The sequence below is a fragment of the Saimiri boliviensis genome, assembly GCF_048565385.1.
Source record: "Saimiri boliviensis isolate mSaiBol1 chromosome 19 unlocalized genomic scaffold, mSaiBol1.pri SUPER_19_unloc_1, whole genome shotgun sequence".
In the NCBI taxonomy this organism is placed as follows: Eukaryota; Metazoa; Chordata; class Mammalia; order Primates; family Cebidae; genus Saimiri; species Saimiri boliviensis.
In genome coordinates this window covers 526,043-537,171 of record NW_027412502.1, presented here as the reverse complement: position 1 = coordinate 537,171, position 11,129 = coordinate 526,043, and the positions used below count along the sequence as shown (strand labels likewise).

The window sequence follows — 11,129 nt, the reverse complement described above, 5'->3', positions numbered from 1 at the left end:
TTGATTTCTAAATACCAAGGTGTTCTGCAAAAAGGCCCTCAAGCAATGCCTGTAGCATAGACAACCCTGCTAAAAGAAACATTCCCTGTAACACATACACCCCTAGAGAAACACTGCCTGTAGCATTGATAATCCTCCTGAGACACACTGCCTGAAGCATACATAATCCCCAAGAGAAACATTGCCTGTAGCTTGGATAACCCCCAGAGAAACATTGCCTGTAGCATAGAAAATTCCACAGAGAAACACTGTCCATAGCATAGATAATCCTCCTAGAAAAACACTGCCTGTAGTGTAGGTAAGATTCCTAGAGAAACATTGCCTGTAGCATAATCCTCCCAGAGAAACACCGCCTGTAGCATAGATAATCCCCCCAGAGAAACACTGCATGTAGCATACATAATCCTATTATAGAAACACTGCCAAAACACTGCTTGTAGCACAAAGAATCCCCCTGGAGAAACACTGCCTGTAGCACAGATAATTCCCTTAGAGAAACACTGCCTGTAACATAGATAATTCCCTAGAGAAGCACTGCCTGCAGCATAGATAATCCTCCAGAGAAACACTGCCTGTAGCATAATCTCCCAGAGAAACACTGCCTGTAACATAGATAATCCTCTTAGAGAAACACTGCCAGTATGATAGATTATTCCCCCCAGAGAAAGACTGCCTGTAGCATAGATAATCCCCCTAGAGAAACACTGTCTGTAGCATACATAATTCCCCTAGAGAAACACTGCCTGTTGCATAGATAATCCTTCCAGAGAAACACTGCCTGTAGCATAGATAATCCCCCTAGAAAAACACTGCCTGTAGCATAGATAATCCTTCCAGAGAAACACTGCCTGTAGTATAGATAATCCCCCTAGAAAAACACTGCCTGTAGCATAGATACTCTCCCTGAAGAAACACTGCCTGTAGCACAGATAATTACCCTAGAGAAACACTGTCTGTAGCATATATCATCCCCAGACAAACACTGCCTGCATCATAGATAATACCCCAGACAAACACTGCCTGTGGCATAGATAATCTTTCCAGAGAAACACTGCCACATACCATACATCACACCCCCAGAGAAACTCTGCCTGAAGCATAGTTGATCCCCCCAGAGAAACACTGTCTGTAGCACAGATAATCTAGCAGAGAAACACTGCCTGTAGCATAGATAATACCCCTAGAGAAACACTGCCTGTAGCATAATGAGCCAGAAAAACACTGCCTGTGGCATAGATAATCCCTCAGAGAAATACTATCTGCAGCATAAATAATCCCCCAGAGAAACACTGCCTGTAGCATTGATAATCCTCCAGAGAGACACTGCTATGTACCATATATCACACCCCAAGAGAAACACTGCCTGTAGCATAAATGATCCCCCTAGAGAAACACTGCGTCTAGCATAGATAATCCCCTTAGAGAAACACTGCCTGTAATATAAATAATCCCCTTAGAGAAACACTGCCTGTAGCAAAGATAACCCTTCAGATAAATAGTGCCTGTAGCATAGACAACCTCTCCAGAGAAACACTGCCCCATACCATACATCACACCCCAGAGAAACACTGCCTCTAGCATAGATAATCTTTCTAGAGGAACACTGCTTGTAGCACAGACAATACCATTAGAGAAATACTGTCTGTAGCATAGATCATCCCCAGACAAACTGCCTGTAGCAGAGATTATCCCCCTAGAGAAACACTGCCTCTAGCATAGATAATCCTCCCAGAGAAACACTGCCTGTAACATAGATAATCCCCCTAGAGAAACACTGCCTGTAGCATAGATAATCCCACAGAGAAACACTGCCTGTAACATAGATAATGCCTCTAGAGAAACACTGTCTGTAGGATCGATAATCTCCCTAGAGGAACACTGCCTGTAGCATAGACAAGCCCCCTACAGAAACACTGCCTGTAGCATAGATAATCCCCCTAGAGAAACACTGCCTGTAGCATAGATAATCCTCTTAGAGAAACACTGCCTGTAGCATAGATAATCCCCCTAGAGAAACACTGCCTGTAGCATAGATAATCCCCCTAGAGAAACACTGCCTGTAGCATAGATAATCCCCCTAGAGAAACACTGCCTGTAGCATAGATAATCCCCCTAGAGAAACACTGCCTGTAGCATAGATAATTCCCCTAGAGAAACATTGCTTGTAGCATAGATAATCCTCTCAGGGAAACACTGTCTGTAGCATAGATAATCCCCCTAGAGAAACACTGCTTGTAGTATAGAAAATCCCCCCAGAGAAACACTGCCTGTAGCATAGAAAATCCCCCTAGAGAAACACTGACTGTAGCATAGATAATCCCACAGAGAAACACTGACTGTAGCATAGATAATGCCCCTAGAGAAACACTGCCCGTGGCATAGATAATGCCCCTAGAGAAACACTGCCTGTGGCATAGATAATCCCCCCAGAGAAACACTGCCTGTAGCATAGATAACCCCCCTAGAGAAACACTGCCTGTAGCATAGATAACCCCCCTAGAGAAACACTGCCTGTAGCATAGATAACCCCCCTAGAGAAACACTGCCTGTAGCATAGATAATCCCCCCAGAGAAATACTGCCTGTAGCATAGAAAATCCCCCTAGAGAAACATTGCCTGAATTATAGATAATCCCCCTAGGGAAACATTGCCTGTAACTTAGATAATCCCCTTAGAGAAATACTGAGTGTTTCGTAGATGACTCACCATAGAGAAACACTGCCTCTAGCATAGATAATCCCCCAGAGAAATGCTGCCTGTAGCATAGATAATTATCCCTTAAAGATGTTTATGTACCCTTTGCAGTGGTCATGGGTTTTGGTAAGGAAGTCTGAGGCATGATCAACCACACATGTTATTCCAAAAGCAAGCTATACAAAGTGTATTATCTGGAGGTCAGGTGCAGGGATCCAGCATCCTGTGGCTGCCTGAGACATGATATCTTTGGTAAATTTCTAGTCCGTGTTTCTTTCTGAGAAACTGCATTTGTCAGCCTCCTTCTTCTGCCTCTGAGCCTAGGAAGGCCTTTGGCAGTAGGTTTGCATAGATCTGCTCACTGTGGCGCCTTCAGGGTTTGACTGTTCTGTCTTGGTGTACTCTTATTTGGGGTTAATCTGTCTGATGATGTTAACCTTCCTGTAACCGGCTATTTATATGGAAATATGGAAATTTCCATAATTTGGAAAATTTTGTTACCATTTCTTTAAAACACTTCTCTATGATTTGCTGTTTCTTAAAGTCCAACGACTCTTAGGTTTTCCCTTTTAAGGTTACTCTGTAGATCTCATAAATATTCTTCACTCCTTTTCATTCTTTTTTAGAAAAAAATATCCCCTGACTGCATTTTCAAAAAGGGTGTTTTTGGGGTCACCGATTCTTTCTTCTGCCTGAGCAGTTCTGCTGTGAAGACCCTATTGTACCTATTGTACACTCTTCAGGCTGGCCAGTGTGTTTCTCAGCTTCACAATTTCTAGTGTTTTAAATTATTATCATTTTAATCTATCTTTTAAATTACTCAAATAAATTTCTGGATTGATTTTATATTTCATGTTAAAGTTTGCTTTTTTTCTCCCAAAACTAAAATTTCCATATTGCTTTTCTGTGCTATCTTAAAGTCTGCTGTTTTTTTTCATCGTTTTCCCCAACACTGCAATTTCCAAGTTTTTATAAGAGAGTTCACACATGACCATCTTGTTAGGGTCTGTGACTGATGCCTGCTTTGTCCATTTGGGGACATGACGGTTTCAGGTCTATTCTTGTTCCTTATGAATGCATGTCTATGTCTTTGCACTGAAGTTTAATTTGCCTTTGCTATTTCAGTCTTCCCTGTCTGACTTGTTTTAGAGTATGTCTCTCCAGGCATCCTCATTTCTGAGTTGCCTCACCCCGGGACTGCTGCCTTCCTCTCAGCACTAGATGGGGCCCGAAGCCCAGGTTGCTGAGGCTCTCAGGCTGGTTCCCAGTGGGGCCTTTCCTTACGGTGGAGGGTGGTCCCTAGGGGATTCCTGGGTGGCGCGTGGGCTGGCCAGGGCTTCCTGCTGGGAGCACCCGAAGGTGCATTTCCTACAGTGCTGAGGAGCAGCCAGAAAACTCTGCGCTGGTGCTGCTCGCCCATGCCTGCTGTTCCACTCCTGCGGCCCTCAGGAGTTCTCACCCTACAGGCATTGCGGATGCTTCCTGCAGGTGGAGGCTGGAGTGGCTTTACTGAGAAAGAACCCAAGAAGCTGAGGAAGCTGGCTACCACCTGGATTCCACTTTTTCCAGCGTAGAAATGTGACTGCAGGGGACCTTTCTGTGCAGTGCCTGTCAGCCTGTGGGTGCGACAGCCTAGTTAGAGGTCCCTTTTGCCACCTTCTGCTTGAGATGTTTTACTTCTCTCTTGCCCCATAAATGGGCGCAGTCTCAGTTTTGTGTTTTGAGATATTTCTAGTATATTCTTGTTGCTGGTTTTGGTTTTTTGAGAGGGAGAGTAAAACCAGATTTCTACTTCATGGCCATTTTGGTTGAGAATTTTTTGTTGTTTACATTCCCAAGTTACTTGAATGAGAGCTGGACCTTGCACAAAGTATGGACCAACTTCAATGGATTCCAACTGATATAAAACTTATAACTGCACAAATGTTATAGATGACCTCTGAAGGTGATCTTGGGCAGCCCGCCCCGTCACTGCATGAATATATAACCTGTGACGTTTTCTTTGATTCCTCTTCCACTCATCTTCTGAATTGCTGAAACCTAACCCCATTAGTACCTTCTGCTCTCTTGTAAGTCACACAGTCTCTACAGTAAAAGTTGCAGCTCACATGTATGGTCTTGCTATCCAGTGTGCCACTGGTGGTGTGTTCCTCCAGCCTCCATTCTGGGCTTCTTGTTGGTGTCATTGCTGTGAATACATTGTCCTCTGGAGCAGGCTAGAAACTGACTTTTTTTTTTTTTTAACTTGGGTTAAGGGTTCACTACAAACCCTGTCTCAAAATTCTGACAGAGCCAGGCATGTGCTGAGAAAGGCTGCCAAGATGAGGCTTGCACTTTACAGTGAGGAATGGCACCTAGGAAATTCTCCATGGGCTCCTCCTTCCAGGGACAGGGATATAAGGTTTGCAGAAAACACGGTGTTAAGAGGCTATTGTAACCTAATTATGGAAGGGACGTTCCATTTCTTTTTCCACATCCATTTAGTCAAAAGCAAGTCACTACATCCATCTCACAGGCAAGGGGAAGGGGCTGCACAGCATGTGGGGCTGGAGGTCATGTCTGCTTCGCAAAACCTAGAACACCCTTGCCCCAGGTAGCCTCAGGACTTGCTCCTTTATCTCCTTCAAGTCTTGGCTCAGGTCTTACCTGTGCAGTGATGCCTTCCCTGACTACCCTATTAAAATTACAGTCTCAATTCTCAAAAGAAAACAAAATGACACACAAGTGTATGAAAAATTGCTAAACACCACTAATCATTAGGAAAATACAAATTCATGTAACAATGGGCTATAACCACACACCTGTTAGAATGGCTACTAGCAAAAAGACAAAAGGTAACAAGTGTAAGTGAGGATGTGAAGAAAAGGGAAACTTTGCATACTGTTGCTGGGAACATAAATTAATACAACCATTATAGGAAGAGGTGTGAGATTTATTTAAAGAATTAAAAATAGAATTGTCACATGATCCAGTAATATCACAACTGCATATATATCCAAAAGAAATGCTATCAGTCTGTCAAAGAGATATCTGCACCCCGATGTCCATTGCAGAACTAATTACAGCAGCAGGGTGTGGGAACAGCGTAAGTGTTCCTCCAAGGCTGAATGAATGACGATAATGTGGTATTGATACGTAGTGAAATACTATTTGTCCCAAAAAAGAATAAAAACCTGACATTTGCTACAACATGGATGCACCTAGGGGACATTTTGCTAAATGAAATAAGCCAGGTACAGAAAGACAAATAATGCATGATTACACTTATATGGGGAATCTAAAATCATTGAAATCATAGAATCAGAGAGTACTATGGGCTGGAAAGAGGAAAAAAATGTGAAAGTGTTAGTAAAAGTACACAGAATTTCAATCAGGTGGGATTAAGTTCAAGAGACCTATTGGACCACGTGATGGCTTTAGTTAATAATAATATATTCCTGAAATTTGGTCTGAAAATAGGTTTTTGGTGCTCTCACTACAAAAAGAAATGTTAAGTATGTGAGGTAATAAGTGGGCTATCTTGATTCAGCCATTTTACGGTGCGTACATATTTCAAAACAACATGGTGCATCCAATCATCTATACTTTTAGCAGTTAAAATAGATAAAATAATTAAATAAATTAAAATAAATGAAATAAAATTGCAGTTCTCACCCATCCGCCCCCTATCCTCCTCCCCAGTCAATGTCTACCCATACAGTGGTGGTGTGGAGTCAGCTCTCACCAGCTCATGAGAGAGTTGATTGTTACATTTTCTGAAAATGTGGGACTCTGTTTTCTTTTCTTTTTTTTTTTTTTTTTTTTTTTTTTTTTTTTTTTTTTTTTTTTTGCATTGATAGAATGTAACTGACCACAGTAGGGACATATACACCACATAAATTGACAAATTAGGGATTTTTTTTTTTTTTAACTTTCAGTAGTCTTTAACTTTATAAAATTTTAACTTTTCTACACACAAAAACCATTCTAGGAATTAATCTTTTAAACACTTATGAAACTGCAAATTATAAAATAAGAAACTTAACACTTATAATCACAAGGGGCATTATAGTTAGTCCTTCCACTACATGTAACACTGGGGTATAGTTTCAAGATTGAATAGAATATTATAATACACAGATGGTGGGGAATTGACCCCTTCAGTGTACTAAGATTTTTCTTTTTTTTTTTTTCTTCAACTTTTATTTTGAGTTGAGGGGTACATGTGCAGGATGTGCAGGTTTGTCATGCAGGTAAACATTTGCCATGGTGGTTTGCTGCACAGATCAACCCATCACCTAGGTATTAAGCCCAGCCTGCAGTAGCTATTCTTCCTGATACTCTCCCTTCCCCGCAACACCATCCGATAGGTTCCAGTTTGTGTTGTTCCCTCCATGTGTCCATGTGTTCTCATTGTTTAGCTCCCACTTATAAGAGAAATTTGGCATTTGGTTTCCTGTTCCTCTGTAAGTTTGCTAAAATAATGGTCTCCAGCTCCGTTGATGCCCCGGCAAAGAACATAATCCCATTCTTTTTTTATGGCTGCATTATATTCCATGGTACCACATTTTCTGTATTCAGTTTATCATTAATGGGCATTAGGGTTGATTCCATTCTTTGCTATTGTGATTAGTGCTGTAATGAACATATGTGTGCATGTATATGTCCCGAACTGCAGGACAACAACAGGAGCTCGAAGGGAGGGAGTGGGGATGGATGGGCAGGAGACACGAAGAATGGAGACAAGACAGGAGTCTGATCAAGTCTCGTTTATTGTTGCTGAGCTCACAGCTTAAATAGGCCAGGCAGGGAGGCAGGGCAAAGGAAGCTTGCATTTGGGAAGGCCTTCCTAAGTTTCAAAAACTGAAACTTACCAGCAGGAAACAGAAACTGAAACATTCAGCAGAGAAACAGGAACTGAAACTGAAACATTCAGCGGAGAAACAGAAACTGAAACATTCAATAGAGAAACAGAAACTGAAACATTCAGCCGAGAAACAGAAACTGAAACATTACTGAAACTTATCAGCGAGGAAACAAAGACTGAAACTTGTCAACAGCAAACATTAAACTGAAACTTGTGGGCAGGAAGCAGGAACTGAAACTTAACTTGTGCAAACCTCAACAGATCACAAAATGGCGGCTATTGCTGCCCACACCCAGCCGCTCAACAGGCACCTCTCGGTGAGCCTGGGTTGAACCTCATCATTGGTGAGTGGTCAAAGGGAGCATCCTGTATGTTGATCTGCCACCAATATCAGCCCTGAGCCTGGTGGGCGAGTGACTAGGATAAAGGTCTCCACAATAGCCCAACCCCTGGGGAACCTGGGTCTCTGAATCCGTGACCTGTAGAGGGTTTTTCAGGTCCCAAACCTCACGGAAGAACCTGGTTTACCTGATTTTTCTTGTGTTTGTGGTGGAAAAACGACAAAACCGAGAGGGGGAGGAAGTGGAAAGGAAAAGATAAAATAATGGGAAAGCAAATAATGAGACTGCTTACCAAAACAGCCAGTGGTGTGTGTGTGGGCTGGTCTGATGACCTGGGTTGGTAGGTCGATCTCTTCATGGAGGGAGCACAAGAGCAGGGATGGGAGTTTGGTCTCTTGTAGGAGTTCCCCCATCCCGGGTTTTGGTACCAAAATGTTAAATATTCACGCTTTGAATGAAGATACCCCCCAGACAGGCTTTTGTGGGCAACGTGGCTGTTCGTTTACCTGGATGCAGGTCAGCTAAGACCAAAAATGGCATTAGCAAAGGGTAGTGGGATGGGAGTTGGTTTTATAGGTTTGGGGTGGGCAGTGGAAACTGTAAACAGAGTAAGATCAGTTACAGTGGTGGGTAGGGGCAAGGAGTATACATGACCATAAGTTCAGTTACAGTGGTGGCTGGGGTGAGGCAGAAGAGCAGTTAAAATGACAGGATGAGTGAGGGGTATTCACATTCATAAGAAGAGTTGAGATGGCAGGGTTGGGTGAGGGGTTTGTCTGGGGAAGCTCTGCTGGGCGCTAAGCGACAATGGTGAACGCAGGTAGGGGGTGGTGGGAGACGATCAGGAGGCAAGCAGGACTTCAGACTTTCAGGTTCCAGGTTTGCATATGGAGACCTGACACCAGGTTCAAGCAATTTCCTGCCTCCGTCTCCTGAATAGCTGGGATTATAGCTGCCCGCCATCACGCCCAGCTAATTTTTGTGTTTTTAGTAGAGACGGGGTTTCTCCATCTTGGCCAGGCTGGTCCTGAACTCCTGACCTCATGATCCACCTGCCTCGGTCTCCCAGAGTGACGGGATTACAGATGTGAACCACCGTGCCTGACCACCTCATAGTCTTTGTCTGAAATACAGGGACAGAGGTATACTTCCCAGGGCAGTCCAGGGTCCAGTGAGACGAGTTATCAGGTCTCTCAGCAGAGTGACTTGGACAAGGGAGAGGCTCCACAGCTGTCCTCTTTCCTCAGTTGCTAAGAGCGATTGTGAGTGAGACTGGAAAGTAGCCCAGGTGGGAGAGTGGCCATGTGCAGGGAGGAGGTGACCTGGTGAGGAAGGAGACCCAAGCATCTAAGATCACCTCCCCCTTGACTTTTACACCTTACTTCAATAGAAGTAAAGGCTGGCCGACCGGGTGCCACCTTATAGATCTCAGGCATGGCATGGGGGAATCTTTCCGGAAGGTGTTGTTTTAACTTACACGAGTTCAGGCCCCCACCCCACACCTACTCCATGGACCAAGACCCTTCCCCATGTAATTTCTAGAACTGTAAACCCAAGACCCTTTCACATGTCGTATCTGGAGTTGTCAGCCTCTGTAAAGCTGGGCTTCTGATTGTTAGAGGAGCTTGGCCACCAGGCAGTTACGCCGCCTTGCTCCAGCGCGCCCTCTGCTGGTGACCGGGGGCACTGCAGGGCAGAGGCCGCGCGCCCTCTGGTGGCCGTCCCTCTGCACCACTTGAAGTTGAAGAGCAAAGTGTTCAGCGCCGTCGTTCTGGAAATGCCAACTGATATGGAGCCCACTAGCCCGTGTGTTTCCAAAAACGAAGAAGGGACAATTAATTGGAAACCATAGGAATGAGATAAACATGGATGCACGTTTTACAACTGATGGAAAAATTCACTTAACATAGTCTTTGCGCATAAAATGCAAACTGTCAGAGGCCTCTTAACCATAGTGACTTTATTTTAAATAAAAGCTTTAGAAAAAGCTATATCTGGGCAGGGTGCAGGGCTCACGAGTGTGATCCCAGCACTCTGGAAGGCCAAGGCGGGAGGATCAATTGAGATCAGGAGTTCAAGACCAGCCTGGGAAAATATCGAGATCCTCATGTCTACAAAAAATATAAAAATTAGTTGACATGGTGGCTCGTGCCTGTGGTTCCAACTACACAGGAGGCTGAGGTTGGAGGATCGCTTGAGCTCAGGGCTTTGAGGCCACAGTGAACCAGTCATCATGCTCACACCACTGCACTCAAGCCTGGGAGACAGAGTGAGACACATTCTCTCTCTCTCTCTCTCTCTCTCTCTCTCTCTCTCTCTCTTTCTCTCTTTCTCTTTCTATCTCCCTCTCTCTCTCTCACACACACACATACACACACACACAGGTTAAATCTGTTGAATTATGTATTTAGGGACTGAGTACCTTTGATCATAAAATATTTATGGTTGCAGGAACAAGTTAATAACTAAGCACAGACCCAAAACTTATAAAATTATACCAGTACTTTAAGCAAAAAGCATTCTTAATTTAAAAATAAGTTTTAAAGATAATAGTACACTCCTAAATTATTGTTAAAATCAATAGTAACAGAGAAAAGTAGCAATACAAATAGCCTGACAGAAACTGATCACAATCATTCATAAGAGACAACACTATTCTTAATAACCTATATAAACAAACATTAAGTAATTCTGTTTGTACGTTAATGCGCTGTGGTTACAGGTGTGATTACTTAATGTTTACCTTAAGTAAGCACACCTGTAATCCCAGTACTTTGGGAGGCCGAGGAAGGCAGATAACCTGAGGCCAGGAGTTGGACACTAGCATGGCCAACATGGTAAAACCCAGTCTCTACTAAAAATACATTAAAAAAAATAGCTTTGCACAGTGGCAGTATCATAGGCAGTGAGGTTTATCTGAGGTGTGATTATTGCTAATTGAAAACTTTTCCCAATACCCCGCTGTGATGACTGGAAATATAGTAAGCATTGGCAATTTTTGGAAGTCTCTACAGGGATGGAATAAAAAAATTAAACAACAACAAAAAAATAAATTAAAATAGAAAATAAAAAAAAAATTAGCTGGACGTGGTGGTGCACATCTGTAATCCTACCTACTTGGGAGGTAGAGGCAGGAGAATCCTTAAACCCAGGAAGCAGAGGTTTTAGTGAGCCGAGATCATGTCATTGTGACAAGGGTAAAATTCCGTCTGAAAAAAAATTTTGTTCTTTAAAACAGCTGCGTTCCT

General features: G+C 43.2%; 1 non-coding gene across 1 annotated transcript; it reads left to right on the top strand.

Annotated features, from left to right (window-relative positions):
- The first annotated feature begins 10,757 nt into the window (after window positions 1–10,757).
- LOC141583220 (U4 spliceosomal RNA) lies at window positions 10,758–10,898 on the top strand. Its single transcript, XR_012515913.1, has one exon. It is a non-coding gene; the product is annotated as a U4 spliceosomal RNA (small nuclear RNA).
- The last annotated feature ends 231 nt before the right edge of the window (window positions 10,899–11,129 follow it).